The sequence below is a fragment of the Solea senegalensis genome, linkage group LG3 (genome assembly GCF_019176455.1).
Source record: "Solea senegalensis isolate Sse05_10M linkage group LG3, IFAPA_SoseM_1, whole genome shotgun sequence".
In the NCBI taxonomy this organism is placed as follows: Eukaryota; Metazoa; Chordata; class Actinopteri; order Pleuronectiformes; family Soleidae; genus Solea; species Solea senegalensis.
Window position 1 is genome coordinate 27483372 of NC_058023.1, and position 18940 is coordinate 27502311.

The following is an 18940-nucleotide window of genomic DNA, read 5'->3' on the forward strand; positions in this document are numbered from 1 at the left end:
CTAAAGTAACTGCTTGTTGTCTACTTTGTGAGTGAAAAAAACCAGTAAATATAAGTTTTCTACCGTGATTCATTCATTCATTGAGTTGGAATGGAGAATTTTACACATACATTCTTCGCAGTTATGGAAGAACTGACTGAAGTGTATGAATAATTGCTGAATCACTGTTAAACTGGCTCTTTTTTAATCACTCTTAACTGTCAGTTACCAATGAAACCACATTTTCCAGAGGGGTGTGTGTGTGTGTCCCAGTGTCTGAGATATGCTCATTGCAATCTGTTCTTCCTTGCATTTGTTACTCCATTAACCCTTTAACACCGACTTTATTGCAGTACCGCAATTATGCGACAGTTTGAGCTATCGGAAAAAATTCCAACGGTTTCTGAAAGCTGAGAAGTTGCACGTCAAAACCAACGTGTGGTCGTTACGGTAATTTCACTCGCACTGTTGCAGGAAGCCGACGATTCAGCGTTTTTGTCACCAGAGAGGAGAGAGCTAGAAAAAACGCCAACTTTGTTTTGGTCTGTTTTTGGACATTGAGACAAAGACTCAGACAAATGCTAGTTTAAATACTGTTCAAGGTTCAAATTTAACACGCACAATCTGGTGTTCATCTCAATTAATAAATTGTTAACACACCATGTTAACATGCAGTAAATTGTAAATAATAACTGCAGAATAAGGTATTTTGGAAAAATAATGTCGACGGGATAAGACTGTGAAGCCCATGTTACTGAAAAATATCTAAATCGGTAAGAGATGCCTTAATATAGAGCTATTTATGATTTATTTTAATGAAACTATTTCACTGACAGCACTTTTTTAAAGCATGCATGCATTGGCTTTTGTAATTTCACAATTTGAACGTGTATTCAGACAATTTCTCAAGAAATGTGCTCCTAGAGTTCCAGTTTAAAACATTAGTATAGGAGGGGTTATTGGCAAAGAAAAACCCCAATACGTTTGGTTTTCATTGGCTTAGAATCAGCTAAGGTAGCTCCAATGTCCTCAGACAAAAAAAGTCAAAATATTGAACCCCAGTCCTATTATGCCCACTAGTCAGTGAGGAGGTGATGGTGATGAGGATGCAGCTATAATCTCATTCTTATCAGCGTGTCTTTCTCTTCTCCTTAAAGTTCTGATGGTTATGATACTATAATATGAAGATTTTGGGCGCATGTCACGAGTATGTCCTTATTGCTAAATCTGATTTCAAAGTATAATTCGATTAAGGCGTCGGTGCCGGTGCGAGCATAAAAGGCTTCGCGAAAAACACAGTCTGCGTCTGTGGCATGAGGAAGTCGATCCAAACTCACAAATGTAAGATGGGAAATCTATTGTCTCAGAAATTTAAAATTTTAATCTCAAGGAAACATAAAATGAATATCAGAAAATCGTGTTATACTGCGTTGACCGGATACAAATCAATTTTCTTCTCCAACATGTATGTAGATTATTATCTGTTAAGTAGCTAATCAACAATTGCCTGTCGCTCACTTTATTTGCAGGGGCAGACTGTGGATTATATGTTAGTGCACTGTATGTTGTGTTGCGAAATCAAAACTTTTGGGGCGGATTTAGTCATTGTCACGATGCAAACTAGGATATTTACAGAAGAAAGACAGTAGAAAATAGAGCAGTAGGTATATATATACATATACATATAGTGAGATGCATTGCATCTCAACATCTTTGGCACCTGGATAAAGTTAATTTCAAAGCAGCCCCTCTGACCCAGGAAGCCTAATAAGAAACCCCTCTCCTCCTCCGACCAACATGAGGAGCAATTGTGGTCTAAATTTGCCATCCACTGTTCAAAAGCCTTTGGTGGACATATATCGATCCTCCCCCTCTCTCCTCCTCCTCCTCCTTTAACTTGATTGTGGGAAATTAAATAATGCAATAGCTGTTTAATGAGAACTAAGCAGAAAATCAAATCAACTTTGACCTTACCCGAACTAATGGTTTGTTCTGTGCACAAAGAGCGGCCTTGTTTGCTCTGTCCGGCTATATTTGTGCTGCCGTTTGAACGAGCCAGAGTGCCAGTGCTTCTCTTCTCAGTAATGCAAGAGAGGAGTTAAAGGTGAACACCAGAGCACGCATGTCACGTGCAGGGCTGATCACTTCAGACTCACCTGTGCTCTAATTGCGTTTGAAAGTACTTTAAAAAACCATCCATACAAGTTTGAATTTTCCTTGTGGTATTTTCTGGAACTGGAACTTCAAATAGATTACAAGTGTGCAGAATAAGGACATGTTTTACTTGTTTCTTCTGTTTAGGCCTCTGGTTTTCAGTCATATTAACGATGTAAAGCAACTTTTGCAAGTTTATTTTGATTGGGAGTCAAAGGAGTCCAAAGACACCGTGAAACGCTGTGTTTGTTGCTTTTATTCAGGTGCTGTTTTAAAAAAAAATAAAAAAAATGTAAGTCATCCACCAAGAATTAATATTGTAATCGTAATGAAAAGCGATTAATTCCTACAAAGTCTTCACCACATAAATGTAAAGTACAACTTAACATGATTAGTCAATAACTGTGAGGCATAATTGTCTAGATTCCATTTCATTTGGACATTTATGATGGAGATGTCTCCGTTTTTAATAAACAATTAAATGATTTAATTTATTTAATTGATTATTTCTCCTCGTACGTCCCACTGGCCTCGATCAGATGGTGCCTCTCTGCCAGCCACCACCTCCGTCCACTTCACTTGCCAGTCGGGTAAAATTGAATCATTAGCTGTGCCTGATTTCCATTCATTTCCTCTTTCACTGTAAGTCTTTGCCAGTTCCAAGTGTGTTACAGAGAGTGGATATGGATCATTTGCCAATTTAAGAATTTGAATGTCTTGAGCCTCATAAGTGCAGGTGACACGTTCAGCCAACCTCCTTCCTCAATCAGTGTGTTTACACAGTTTATCATTATGAAATATGCACAGGTAACAAGGCAAACAAATAGAGCAAGACTCAATAAAGCAGATATCAATTTAATCTCCTTTTTTTTTTTTTTTTTACTTTTCCCTCTGTTCCTCTACCTCTGTCCATCAATGTCTTATTCCCTTGCTATCTCTTCATCTGTATCAGTTTCTCCCTCTCTGGTTATGGTAATAATCTGATGTGCAGGCACAGAAGGCACATGTGCGAGGCTAACGTGAGATGACAACAATCTTTTCATCACAATGGGGAGCCCCACAGACCAAAAGACTCACTTAAAAGGCGTATTTCAGGGTATTAATTGCTTGACATGGCTCACCCAGGTATGGGAAACCTTTGGTATGGCAATTAAAGGACTGGGAGGCAAAAAAAAGAAATAAATAATAGTGTAGTAGTTGGCCAAGAGGATGGCTGAGAGTATGAAACAACCAGTGAGGTATGTGCAAATCACGTGTCGTGAGCAGACAAAGTTATGGTAATTAAGTTAAGCACCCCTCCTCCCCTGTTGCTCTTTCATGGTGTGTCTGCTTCTGTGCGTGAGTGAGAGTAATTTCACATGACCAGAGGTTTTCGCTCCAAAACTGCACTCTTTGGCTCTGACAGTTATGAGTAAATGAAGTTTGGGACAAAAGACAAAAAAGGGGAAGGAAGAAAAAAAAAATCTGGATCTTAATAGTTACCTTGAGGTGAACTGATGATGAGTTATGACTTAAAAATTAGGCGGCCTATAACACATGAAATCCATATTAATCTATACCTCCATACTGAAATTAGGAACTGTACCAATGCCATTAACAGGGCATTAAGTTTTATGCTTGGTCATTTATTAATGAAAAAATTTTTTTTTTCAGTATGAACAGCATTTATACTAAATATATGATATGATTTATATTTAAATATATGATTTTTTTCCATTATTATCACAATGTAAACAACCATGTATGTCCAACATATGTTTATTCTGTCTGAAGATAAAGTCATCCCGGTATTTTAAATAGTTTATAGCAGTAGTAGACTATTATAGTTTCTGTGCTCCTTACATTCACATTATCCAGCTTTAAAAATAATCAAAGTGCCTCTTTTATAATGTTCATACATAACAGAGACTGGCCTTTATTTAAATAATTCATAAAGGCACAAATTTGGCTTGAAGTTCATGTAGTTGGAAGTTAGGTAGGTGTTGACGAAGTTAAATGATCTGCCGTGCAGTATATGATAAAAATTCTCATTAATTAGAACATTAATTAGACAATTACAGAGAATGCTGCAATATTATTATTATTACTTGATTTATGCAACTCTGAGGCCAAAGCTATTGCACATTTACATCACAAGTATCACGACAGCAATAGGTGTATCAGTGGCACTTACCTGTCCGTACCAGTTATATTCCAGCATGGTGGCGACACTTGTAGCATAACCGACGCACTAAAAGACACACTGGAACTGTACTGGCTTAAGAACGCTGTGATTGTTTCCTGTCTTCCTCATCCCAACGTAACCACACAACTCTTACTTTCCCCCCGGTGTGTGAGGGATGTCGTCAGGACTTTGGGTGTGGGGGGGTGGGGGGGGCGGCAGGCAAAACGCTAAGCCATTACACACATTTTTGTACACATGCATTGGCAGGCGTGAACACACTCACTCACTCGCGCACTCATCCCCGACTCTCCTGTTGAATTTTGGCACTCCCAGGGCTTACGACCTGTTGATAATGACCCTGAACCCATTATTTTGAGTCAATGAATTGAAAGAAATAGGGCAAGGAATGAAAGCCACAGGGCCAATTAACGGCATTCTTTGATGTATTACCCGTGCTCGCCGCTCAACCAGACCTCTCTGCGCCTTTTGTCTTTATCCCCTCTGTTATTCATTAATTATTCTGAGCAGGTCAGAGTTCACGTGGCTAATTATGCAGACCGTCTTTCTTTGAGGACGGCAAAAGATTCGCCAAACGCTGACACTCCCCCCGACTGTGCCCAGCCACCTTGAATTATGCCAATTATTCCAATTCTTTGATATTTTTTCTCTCTCTCTCTCTCTCCTTGTGTTATCTCTCTCTCACACACACACACACACACACAATCAAATGTGCAGTTGATGGCACAGAGTACAGGTTTTTAAGGTAGACTCCATATAGATGAGGTCTAATCAAGTTTCTAAACTTCCTCTAACTATTTTAAAGATCTTGGGCCTGCAGATTTTGTTAGCGTCTGAGCCATTTATCTGGAACACATTGTAAAATACAACACATCTGTTCTATGTACTGTGCTCTCGCTGTGATGCGCTAATACGATTCATAAAACGCAAACGTATCCAATTAAGATATACAACATGCTTGAATCATCTGTCCTGTTATGTGAACCATGTAAATGCGGACATTTGGCTGATTTATTGCAGTAAAAGTTATCTTAAAGCAGATGCCACATACACCAAACTTCAAAAACTATTGGATTATTTTACGGGAAAAGATCCTTGGTCAGTCCAGCTGATTGATTGAAGCAAAGGACATTGACTTAATATTTGAACTCAGTAGAGGAACTTATTTGTCCAATGTTTCATTTTGAAGTGCGGCTCTTAGCGATTCTTATGACACATTATGACATTTACCTGCAAATTACTCTGTAATCGAAAGAAAAAAACTTTGTTTCTATCTCCTAAAAACTGTACAAAGATTAATGAAAAATATCAACTATAACTAATAATATAACATACAATTATAACTATGAGGATAAACTTAATGCGACTTGGCAAACACACACGTCTAGATATAGAAAGAATTACAAATGAATTCATTTATGTTACAGTTTAATCAGCTGGATGTGTGTAAACTGATATAACACCTAAGCCGAGAAGCCTCACAGTGACATTAAACAATTTCATGAACCAAGAGGCCATGTTCCACAGTTTCATCCACTACTTTTATCCTCTCTGCAGACGACCTGAATCCCTATGGCGCTTTCTTTTTTTTAGCACCTGCTCAGGTGAGGTTCCCCGTGAGCTGAGGCGATGCTGAACGTGACGTCGTCAGACTGCAGACTGGTGTACGTAGCGACAGCAGCCGCCTCACAACCCCTCACGCTGTATTTCAGTTCAGTGACTGTGTCATGCAGCCGTGCTGTGATGACTCTACCCACGTTGAGAAGGTACTATAGTAATGGAAAACCAGCCATTAGTTGTTACTCTTATTATTATTATTATTTGATGAATAAAATGTGACAAAAAACCCCTTTGGGCATAGTGCTAGTAGTGTTTTCAGGTGATCACTGGCACTTGCATTTGTGATTATTGTGGAGATAGGAAAGTTACGTATACTGTGTGCTCAAAGTCTCTGTTAACTCTTTGTTCCAATTCCTTTTGAATGTGTTGTCTTGAAAGAGAGTCCCTTGTAGCACTCCTTGCTTTAGGCAGGCCCTGAAAGGTTAGGTCCTCAGGCCGCGTCTGTGTCAACGACGCCACTGGCTAAACACTGCGTGCCACTCTGACCTCCTTAATTTGGCTTTGCCTATTGCAACTGCTCATCCTAGTCTTTCAACAGAGAACAAAGGGGCAGAGACATCAACAAAGGGTTCTTATAAGATCATGTAGTAGCCACAAGCCAAAGACGAGAAGGATTCAACAAGCTGACAAGCTGTTTGATTCTCTTTCAGGCCGAGCCTGGCATTCTCTTCTGCCTGTTTCATTGTAGATCATATCTCGTGGTTGCTTTCTTGTCAGGAAGTTTTCGATGGAAGTCATGATAACTTCAAAGTAAGTGAGACTGAAAGTGTTGGGTTTTAAAAAAGTCAAAGAACATTAGATTACATTCCCGTTTTACAAATTCACCTTTGAAAAAAAATAAAAGTAAAACACTATTCCCATGACATGCTCACAGAATATAATGTGCAACTTTTGGAAATCAAGCGTACGTGCTGACATTCTGACTAATCTGTGCAAGACGGAGCTCAATTTCACTAATGCTTTTTAAAACGAATAATATTTCTTTTCCATTTACTCTGCCAGTTTACCAGGACATTTTATTTATAATATCAGTGTTTCCGGGGGGAACAGTGGGAAGTGACACTGTTTACATAACAGCGGTAATTTATACGGTGCATTCCCAACTCGTGCTCGCATGCAAATGAATGCGATGCTTGGATCACAAATATACAAATACGCGCACTCGCAAACCTACCAGGGGTTCCTGAATAACAATGAATTGTTCTTGTTTCCCCCTCTGAGCTTATCTAGCCACTGGGTAGACCTCCAGATCACTCCCTCCCTCTTTCTTAATCACAGGTTCTCAATCCCAGCAGGAAACCTCTCCTGGTCCCAACACACAGTCTCTGTTTACCCTCTCTCTCTGTGATGCACCCTGTTCACCTCCCCAGCCACACACTAGCACTACTACACTCCGCACATTGTACATTTTTGACCCTTTTTGAATCCTATTAGTGTGTAAACTTAGTTTAACTGAAAAAAAAAAAAAAAGACTGTCGACTTCACTCAATTAGGCCTAAAAGGATTACTTTGCTGGTATGGGCTTGAAGGTTTAAATAGGAATGGAATTTTGGCAGACACCTGCTCCATCCATTGCATTAATCCTATAAAGGCTGTGGCGTATTCAGGGGCCCCAGTGATGCCCAGGGTTGAACGGTTGAATGAAAACGCTCTACTAGGTGCTTCAGTATCAGCGTTGATGGCATTAGTGCCAGACGGATCGCAGCCAGTTGGTGAAAGAGGGTATTACTCAGTGAGTTCCCATGCACATGTCATCTCATCCAACCGTTTAATTGAACTACTGTCCTTGTCCCGGTATACGATCACGAGCGGGGAATTGATTTATTCAATGAAGTGTCCGCCCCTGCTGTGCTCTGTGGCGACATGCCAGTTTGTACTAGGTGTTCTCTGGCTGACCTGTGTCATCACAGTGCACCAGTCTGACATTTTGCCACGTTTTAATCGTTGTTGTGTTCTTCCTCTGTTTACTACCTTCTACTGTTATTTCTGGGTCAAAGCCGGTACAGTTTGTGTCCGTATGCTTTAAAAATCCAGTTTTAGACGGCCTAACTAAATAATTAGATCATTCGCTAACATCATTCTGTTCAGTTAGTTATGCTACTGGTGAAATAAGCAGTGAACCTACTTAAGGACACAGAGATACAGAGATAATGCTCATGTATATATATATATATATATATATATATATATATATATATATATATATATATATATATATATCCTGTATGTTTCATGTAAATAAATACCCGAAATCTTCATTTCAAATACTCAGCCCCTGCTTGGAAAGGGAACATTTGTAGTAGAATAAAACCCAAAATGTCAATTGTTTTTCAAGTTCCAATCTGAACATCACATTGTGCAAACTGTACATCCATAACTACCATTTACTGAATCCTTGCAAATACATAAAATGATGAATGCATCCAGTCATAATAAGACATTTTGCCACTTAGATTCCGAGTAAAACTTTGGGAAACGTGTGAGAGACGCCTGGAGGATCACGTTCCAACGCGAACAAACCCATTCTGAGGATGTTTGGGATGGTGGTCAAAGAAAAGGAAGGTGTAAAGAGCAGAGCACAGATAATAGTTGAGAGTAGAAGGGCTTGATGAGGCCCGTGTTATTAGGAGTAGACAATTACTAACGGTCATTATCTTGTATACTTGAAGACAAAAGGTCCTTTTACCACATCACTGATTGCTTTACTGCTTTATCTCATCCACTCAAACCCTAATCACCTCAATCCTTAACCTCATCCAGCCACTGTGTGTGTGTGAGATATATAGCTACTTTTTTGAGTGTAACTTGAGGTCATTCTCATAACTGTATTTAATCAGGTATGCCACGATACACACAGACAAGTTTATTTAGAGGCACTAGTGCAATCAGTTTCAATCCAAAGTTGGAAATGTCATTCAGGGCCAAACCGAGTTCCCAGACAGACTCCTGAGTTAATTCCCATTAAGTGATGACATGAATTTAGATATTAAGCCCCTGCTTGCAGTTGACCGTGTCCATACCAGAAATGAGTCCGATTACATTGGTGTTCCGTATCGTCCAGTGAAGAAAGGAACTAACTTATTCTTTGAGGGGCGTTGGGGGAGGTGGAGCTAATCGTAAATGGAACTGAGGAAAAATACAGGATGACAAGGTTAACACACAGAGACAAGCAACCATTCATACCTACAGTCACTTTAGTGTATCCATTAAACCTAACCTGTGCATGTCTTTGCACAATGGGCGGGGGAGGACAAAAACACAAAGCACTGTATTTCTAGTGTTTTCCTGGTTAAGATCATAGTGTTACTCAAATGTAATACACATGTGTATCACATTACTGTTGATGGTTTTTGTGTTAAACCAGATTAGTCTTTCCCAAATGCTGCCAGTTCCAAATAATAACCATAAAAACTTAAATGATGTGTTTCGTGTTAGATAACATAATCCAGTCAAATATGTTTTTTCTGTTTCAGAAATTCAGAAACTCTTAATCAATAATGCTCATGTCTTTAAATGTGTTGCTCCCCTCGAGTGTAGTCAATCCTCTTCGTCACTAATCACCATTCTTCCCATGAGTGTCATACCAAGTCTCATACCAACACCTCACAATGTCTTTCCCGGAGGTCTTTCCACATCTCGAGATGCCATGAATAGCTATCTTGGTGGCCTTGAAACCCCCCCAGTGCCCCCACCTTTAGGGATTATGATATGTTTTATCCAGACATGGTCTGCGTTTTTCTTCTGTGTGTCCATTATTATCAGGACAGTCTGGTGACTCGCCCTCTGCTATTGTCAGAACAATTGGTGTAAGACGAGGTCAGGATGGTTAGGTGTGGATTTGTGTCCCAACGTGAGACACTAAAGAATCAAACGTGAAGCATTAAGGAGAATTTTCTGTCTAATCCTATTAGTGTCTCAGAAAAACTCTGAAAATTCTCCATCACCCCAGCATATACAAACGTCCACCAATGTTTCCAACATTGTACCGGCATATGCTGATCTAAACTGAATATGATAAATCTTATTCTAAAAGAATCATGCCATCTCTTATGACAGCATTGCCGCATCCAAATAGCTTTGTGTGATATGATCACCAGCTAACAAGGAGTGTCCTCACTCAGATCCTCATCAGCCCTTATCACCTACGTACTGGCAGAACCCTCCAGAAGCAGATGTATCACCACCTTACCCTGGTTTACTCTGAATTTACACCATCTGAAAATATAACCCACAGCTCTGCGTTTGAGTCCAGCATACGCTCCTTCATTGACATGACCACTGTGTCATGTGTAAGATGGGTATTGGAACTCTTGGACAACATAGCCAGGGGTTAGGGTTAGGGGCATGATTGTCTCCAACTTCGGGGGCAGCATCCTGGTCTTTCAAGGCAAACTTTCTGTATCCATGTCATTGGATTTTCTCATTGAGCTTTCAAGGACATCCCCCTGAAAATGTCACCGAAATCCCTTGTTTATTTCATTAGTAATGGGTTCGTCCATACTCCATACTTTTGGCTTTATGTGGCCATTCTACGTATGCGTACATGATCTCACATTCCATTCTCGTAGCGGCGATTTCTTGCCAGATGTTTGGCCTATTTCTAAGTCTTTGCATTCTTTTAAGGAAGGGTTGTAGCGGGTGTGGGCACCAGCAGACCTCCTTGCTTAACCATGAATCCTTCTCCATGAATGCTTTTGAAGGCCGGTACTTCCAACACAGGGCGCCCAGGCTTTCTCAGACAAAATCTTTAAGGCCCAGTCTGCTACAAACTGCCATGTCCTGAGAGATGAGGGTCAGCGTTGAAAATAAGCTGCAGTTCCCAGAGGTGGTAATCACTGCATGTCCATATTGAGACTGCATTATGGACATCTGAAGACTTGAAGATAAGTCTGGTTATGTTTAGAATTTTGGTTGAATAAGTTTCATTTTCGGCATTTTCAGAGACATTGTCTTATATTTTCACATACTGGAATAGAGGAAACTGGAATGTATAGGTTGTTTTAATGTATTTATTTCCAACACGGTCTAAAAAACAGAGTATTTTTTGAGTATGGGAAAACGGCACAGTCCTTTACACGCGTTACAGCCCCTCGGCAATGACTTCAAAAATCCAAATTTTCATTAGCTTTCATAACTGCAGTATGTTAACGATGAGTAGTTCAGCTTTTATACGTTTCCAACCCAGAGTTACATCTGAATTATTGCACTGGACTTCTGTCCAGCCAGCCGAGTCCAGCCAGCCTAGGCACTCGGCCAGTCCAGATGGGTGGTCCGGAGCCATTGCTGCTGCTCTCCCATGCTTTACCCCTCCAGAGTCCTTGCTGTCCAACACGCACTTTTCTCCTTTTCTTTGCTCTCTCCCCGTGTCATGCATTCCTCACTTTTCTTCTTCGTCTCTCTTCCTCCACGCCAGCTTCAGCCCATTTTCCTTCATAACGTATTACCCCAAATAAATTGTTAACGTTAGCGCCGCTTTCTCACAGTTCTGGACCTGGTCTCTCTCCCGCCATCTGTAGGTGACCATTTGGATGAACTGAGAGAGGATGTGAGTCATTTGTCATTTGCTTACACTTTGCCATCAAAAAAAAAAAATGATGGATGTTCACAGTTAATGGTTTTAAATTAAGTTTTGCTGTAACAAGATTACATTTCTCAGGCAAAATGCTTTGGTCAGGCCACTGCATCTGTCTTTGATTGCCACAGTACAAGTTGTGCTGGCCAGTTGAATTTGTGGAAACATTTCCAAACGACACACTAAAGTTTTGTGTCTGTTTCCACCATGACTCACAAGCTCTGCCATGGCTGTCGGACAAACAAACCCTGATTTGTAGTGTGCATCAAGGTGCTTGCAAAGTCGTATTTGACGGCGTTTCCAGAACACACACTTAGGGCCTAGTATGACCGTGTTTTGAGTGAAGACTGAGGATATTACGCACTAATCTACCACTTTATTAGGTGAACAGTGATGCATAATGAGGTGGAAAAGTGGCACCAGGGCTAGTGTCCTGCTGCTGTAGCCCATCCGCTTCAAGGTTTGATGTTCGGATACGGAGGTCTTGTGTATACCTTGGTTTTGACAGTTTCTGAAATACTCAAACCAGCCCAAGTGGCATCAATATCTAAAAGTCACTTAACCCTTCAACACCTGAGCCTCAAACATTATGTGTGCTTATTTTAACCATAAAAGGGCCAGATATATGAATATATATAAATATATATCTCACCATATCAAGTCAAATATAAGCCTTTCTTCAGGCCAGAGCAATTTCTTGTTTTCCTTCTTTGACATCACCTTCACCTGCATCTACCAAACCACTCTTCCTCTTGTATTGAAGGAAAGCGGCTCGTACCCCGAGGCATATATTGACTGCACACAAACACACACACATCACACACAAGACCAGCTTTAGCACATGAAAGGCCTCCCACAGAAGTGAAAAACATAGCGCAACAATGCTTTGAAGTCTATCACTCATCCAACTAATGTAGGGATGTTTTCTGTTCCTGCTCCTCTAAAAGTCTGATTCATATCTCCTTTCCAGAAATTCTCTCCCCGAAGCCTACTGAGACGGCCGATCTGGGAGTTATTTGGCTCTTTTCGTTTTTTTTCCTCCCACAATGGCCTCATGTATTCTAAACATACAAAATTCATCCTCACTTTTGCATCAAAGCAATGCAGGAAAATAGATGTGATCTTTTTTCTTTTTTTTTTTCCCCTATTCCCCAGATTTTATTTTATTCATACCAGAGCACACAGCCGCGCGCTCGCGCTGAATGGATCGCCGTAATTGCTCGCGGTATCCGGATCTTCCGGGCTTTGGCTCATTGATCTATTGGTACAATGTGTGGACAACGATGCCACAATTGAAAAAGCAAGTATGAATACGATCACCGTGGCAGGTGGTTACTGGGTTGTGTTGCCTCTGTGAGCATCATTTCAAGTACTGTGGATTGGAGTCACATGACTAAAATGTTGGTCGTATATATATTACTAAGCCGTTAATGAGTTTAACTCATGTGGAGTAATAGACCTTTTTCACATCAATTATGGCTTCACTCTAGGTTTAAGACAGCCAGGGTTCTCGTATTGTTCAAGTGTAAGTCACACTAAATACTTGACACTTTAATCTTCTTTTCTTCCTGAAAGTAGTAGTAGAGGTAAGTATACTGTATGGTCTTAATAACATTGTTGAAATAACAAATCCGATCTCGCACAGTACTGTAAATGTCCTTTTACAGCAGTGATAAGAACCCTCTAAAGGCCTCTAAAGAGCTCTGATGAATATTCCGCAGTGTGCCATTGAAGTTGTTTACATGCGGCGGAAAGGAGGAGATTTAGCACAGGAGGCCTGCTGTGTTTACAGCCTCGTTTGGTTTCACATTTATGACAGCTGATGCGCTCGATCAGCCTCTGTCATTAGACATGTGACGGTGCATTTAACATGTGACATTTTTTTCATCCCGACAGTTACTGTAATTACTGGTGGTGATTTATGGGTTATGGGGGCATGTGGCCAAGAAGCCATTGATAGTGGGAGTGATTTAAATGTTAAATGTAGGTGTGAGTTGTTTATGCTTGTGATTGCAGTTCATTGTGGGTCCACCATATAAATGTAATGTGAAGATATTAAGAGGAACAAAGGGAGTTGAATGTGGGAAGAAGAACAAAAAATAGAATACCACAAGCAAACAATATAATGTTTTGGGGGTTTTTGGCCTTGAAGCTGTACCACAAAGTATATCCTAAGATATTAGTAAATAGCTGGATAATCAGCCGTTTTAGCCACACTTAAAGGATATACCAGTAGGGATTACAGCCAGTTCACCATGCTGAATCCTTGATCCTGGATTATCTCAACATATTTTTTGTTTGTTTGTTTTTAAATGACATTTACAACATACTACTCTACTCTCTACACTCTAAATTTACCATAGGTGTGAGTGTACCCTGCCTTTCGCCCTATGTCAGCTGAGATTGGCACAGCTCCCCCCGCCACCCTCATGTGGAGGATAAAGCAGTAGAAGATGGATGGATTTATGAATTGGACTATTGGAAGTGTTCATCAAACATCTTTGTCACACAACAATTTCAAGTATGATTTAGACAGTGCCACCATGACATCACGTTGTGTCAACCTACCTTCCATATGTTGTGGGGTTGACACCAAGCAGAGGATTGTGCCGTGGTGTAAGCTCCACCGTAGGGATGCTGCATTGGAGAATGGTGAACGGTGCTGCTGGGACTTGGCATACGAAATTGAGGCCAACTGTGTGGATATGGTCCAGAATTATAAAAGCCCAGCTGTCCGTCATCTCTCTGATTAATCGCCCACTGGTTGTTTGGACCGGAGCACGAGTGGAACATTTTTACAGCACAGAACTACGGGCAAAAAAAAAAGAAGAAGGAAATAACACTTAGTTAGTATATTAACCAATTATGTAATGAAATTGTTATATTATCCTTATTAAATCATGATTTACTCCTGAATCTTTCAGTGAATAACGAGTAAAGGAAAGGATGGAAAAAGTGGGCCGGACTGAAAATCGAGGGTGGAAGTAGTTATGCGTGTGTCAAGCATGTACTGTAATGTTCATGAGCAGAAGCTGTGTTCCACGGCGTTTAGCAATGGTTTAAAAAAAAAAATTAATTTTCCCCATTACATCAATGCATATTCATCAATAAGAGCATGGCCACACGACTTCCCAAAGAGCAGAATAGTTTTCATCTGCCTCCAGATACATTTTCCATCAATGTAAACCCAAACAATTCCGGTCACAACACTTGTCTTAGCTCTCTTCTTCTTTTTTTCTTTTTTTTTTTACATTCTGCCCAGGAGCCTTGCTGTCTGCTGCCATTGAGAACAAGAAAAAAAACAAAAACTATCCATTTTCCAGAGGAAAGTTTCCCAGAACTGCATTAGATGAGGAAAAGTCATCAATAGTTGACGGTCCCAAGGGGAGCCAAGGACACAAGTATGAAAGTAAGTACTTCATATCTAAATTACTATATTTGAGTGCAAATTAGCTGTCAGTGTCACTGGAGTACTAATGGAGAATACACGCTAAATAGGACATGCAGGACTGGTCGAACACAAGAAGAATGGAGGTAAGAATAGAAGAATATGTGTGATTATAATCTTGGTGTCTAGTTTTCCCTCTTCTTTCCCCCTCTCTCTCTCCTTGTGTAGGAGGTTAATTAGCCAGGCGTACGCCTGCCTGGCTGTCCAAGCATGGTGCAAACAGTGTTTAATTGCCTTTACTCTGTCACCAACAGTGCAGAATTTCTCCTCTGCAGAATTTGCAGGCAGTGCTCGGTCCTGTGTAAAAATGTGTAGGTGACGTGGATCGAGATTGGCATGAGAAAAAATTCTTCTCCTTTTTTTTTTTTTTTTTGTAAATGTAGAGATGTGGTTTTTGTCCACGCAGCTACATTCCTACTGAAATTGTCATTTGGAACAAGTGGTTTGTTTGTAAAGGTTTAGCGCAGGTCTTTGTCCATTATTGTGTGAGATTCTCTGTTTGCCCGTGAGCAAGGCATCTTCCATAAATGACAATTGAGTGGCTTTAACGCACAATGAGCGTTTTATCGGTTTTGGGAATGTCGCTCAACCAGGGTCACTGAACCCATTCAGCCCCTCCGAGTCCATTAGCAACCCATTATGTGTGTATAGTTACATTTGTAGTGTGTAAGTTTTAAATATAAACAAATGTCTGTTCCATTCAAACCATTGTCAGATAAAATGCTGATGACGCCCATCAGCTCCACACGACCCTCTCTGTGTTTCTCAGTATAGCGCGTTCAGGTCTTATCGTCGACCAGTGATGTTGGAGTATGACCAAAAACCACTCATGCTCCCTCAGTCAGGTCTGACAGTATTGCTTAACAGAGCCAGTTTATTTGCTGGATGCAGTTTACAAATAATGTCACCTAGTGTCTTTTTCCTAGTGTTTTTATTCAAAGCCAAACGGAGGCAATTAATAAATAAACAACAACTATATAGGACTGTACGCAGTCATGAAAGGGCCCTTGCGTCCCCCATGCAAGTCAGGGAGTGCAGCAGTTCCCTGACCTCACTGTATCCCTCACTCAACAGTCTTTATTTTTATTTATAATAATCAAATAATACTGATAATAATGTACACGTGTTCAGAGTCGGTCTCTTGTGTCACCTATGATGTTTCGAGGCAATCGGTCAAAGTTATGGGGCACTTCCTGTTTTGTGGTGAAATGGCGGCTGGGTTAGGTTTGTGTCCGTAGACGTGTTCGCGGTCGGTCTATTGTGTCGCGTGTGAGGTTTTTGAGGCAAACGGACAATGTATGCCAAAGTAACAGGGCACTTCCTGTTTCGTGGCGAATGGTCAAAATTCGCCAAAATGGCGACGGTTGCCTTGGCCACGCCCCTTTTGAATTCGCAAAACCTTCCGACAACTTTTTGCCTTTGATGTTTCTAGTACAAATTGTCGAGGTTTTTTTTTTATGTTGGTGCGACAAATGCGTTCAGACGAGTTCGCTCATTTACGTAGGGTGCAAATCGCCAAGATGGACGTAAAAAAATCAAAATGGCCAACTTCCTCTTGAGTTGAGGCAACGGTTCCGATCGACTTTTTGGTTCGCCTTGGCCTATAACATCTTCCCACCAAGTTTCGGGAAATTCGGTGGAACTAAATTTTGGGCAACGCATGGGTTCGGACACTATGCCAATATCGCATTTTCGCCAGACCTTTTTATGCACGTTAATCCCCTTAAAAATTACCACAAACACGGAACAATAATATGTCCGGCCCATGGCATTCGTGCTCAGGCCCCTAATCATTAAAGGTTGCGCAGTACAGTCAAACGCTAGGTCAAATGGCTCGAGTCGGAACTACGTGCACCTCACTTTAAAATGGTAATTTTATTAAATGCTTCAAATAAAATACATTTATCTTGTTGTAGTGGCTGGAAATAGAATAGGAGTATTGAAGCTGACTCTTTGAAATGTAATTGTAATTTTTGTTGTTATTTAATTAAAATCAGATTTGTGCAAATCATCTTAACATAATTGACGTGACCCACTGGAATAAGGAGACCATTGTCTTTGAGTGGAGAGTAAACTGATCATGTCACGTACCAGTCAGAGTTTTACCAGAAGTTTGGACACACCAGTCAAAGTTTTGGACACACTAGTCAAAAGTTTGGACACACCAGTCAAAGTTTTGGACACACACATTAGTCAGAAGTTGGGAGTCGCTAGTTAGTTTTGGACACACCAGTCAAAGTTTTGACACACTAGTCAAACGTTTTGGACACACCAGTCAAAGCTTTGGACACACCAGTCAAAGTTTTGGACACACCAGTCAAAGTTTTGGACACACCTTTCCATTTACTTGAAGGAGGAAGTGTGTCCAATCTTTCGACCAATCTGGAAATTACGTTTCAGGTCATTTTAAGCAGTGTAACCTTCACCATCAAGTGCAGAACAGCATTACCTGAGATAATATTTACCCAAAAGGAGCTAAAAAATCCAAATCAGTGTTCATTATCTCATGTCATGAGTGTGCGAGTTTGTGCGCGAAAGTGTTAAAAGTGAGGAATTTTAATCCATTGTTGGCAGCACAGAAGAAGAGCCATGTGCTTTCCAAACTTTTCATTCAGTAACTAAAATCCTTTGGTGGAGGGGAGACATGATTGAATGGAATTTGAATTCAAAAACCAAGAAACAGAGTTTAATTTCATTTGATTTATTTTAATAATTCAATAATACCTTTTCTTTTAGGTTGTTGTCAATAGTTTAAATACTTTGAATAAAGATGTGTCTGTGAATGATTTTTTTTTTTCTATTTCAGTTGTTTTGTCTTCTCTTTACGACTCCATTTCCACTACTGTCTTTATTGCTCTATTGCCACCAAACTGAACTGTGATCATTTACTCTTAATCACTCAGGTGGTCATTGGTTGTTGTCACTGAATTTATTCAATTGAATCCAGAACTTAAAGTCAAGAGGTCACCTGTAAAAATGTAGGACGGCAGTTTTTCTTACTTGTCTACAAATATCAAGTTAAAAGTAAAGCGTGGGGCTGTTCTCTGTTCCCCCTCCGTTTAATTAGCTCACCTTTAGTAATAAGGCTCATGACTGATTGACTGCTGAAAGACCACGTAATGCTATTGTGATGACCTGAACTCATGAGACCAACACCTTATGATCTCCATGCTGTTGAACAAGTGTTACTCCTGTTTGACTTCTTTTTCTTCTAACTGTGAGCTGACAGTTAACTAAAGGCCTCCTGCTGCTCTGCAGATAAGGTTTACACATGCACAAAGCCTTGTTGTCGCTGAGGGACACAGCGCATCACTGCATGCAAACAAGCTTCCAGCTCCATATCAGTCGTAACCAGGTGACCAGTCCAGAACTAAAAGCATATGTGGTCATTTTGACCGAAATGTCTGTTTTTTGTGTTTGTTTGTTTGTTTGTTTTTTTTCAAACAACCTTTTTCTTTGTCATCCCGAGAAATGTCTTAATCCAATACCCAAAAGTGGAGGAGAAGAAGATGTTGAGTATGCGCATATGGCGTGTGCTCTGCGTAAAATTTTATTTTAGTTATATTTATTTATTTTTTAAATAAAGCTGTATTCAAATAAGTATACATTACAATATATAGAATTACAGAAGCAGACTTCAGTGGATTCACCTAGACTCGTTTTCATGTGGACAGTTCCTAAGAGTTTCTTGTGAATCACTATGTAATATATATAATATAAAGTCAAACTTTAGTCCAGCTATAGCTATAGATAGAGCAAGAGGCTCATGAGCTTGAATGCAGCTCTGTTGTCATGGAGCTGGCGTTTAAAAATTGTGAGTAACCTTCAAAGCCACGTGCTTTGGCTGAAAATCTGATTTACTAGTGGAAGTGGAGAGGTACCGTGGCTGGTAATTTGTCTGTCTGTCTGTCTGTCTGTCATCTGCATGCTTCAGACTGACATAAATCCTCACCCACTCACACAGAGACACAGCTTCCACAGCTTA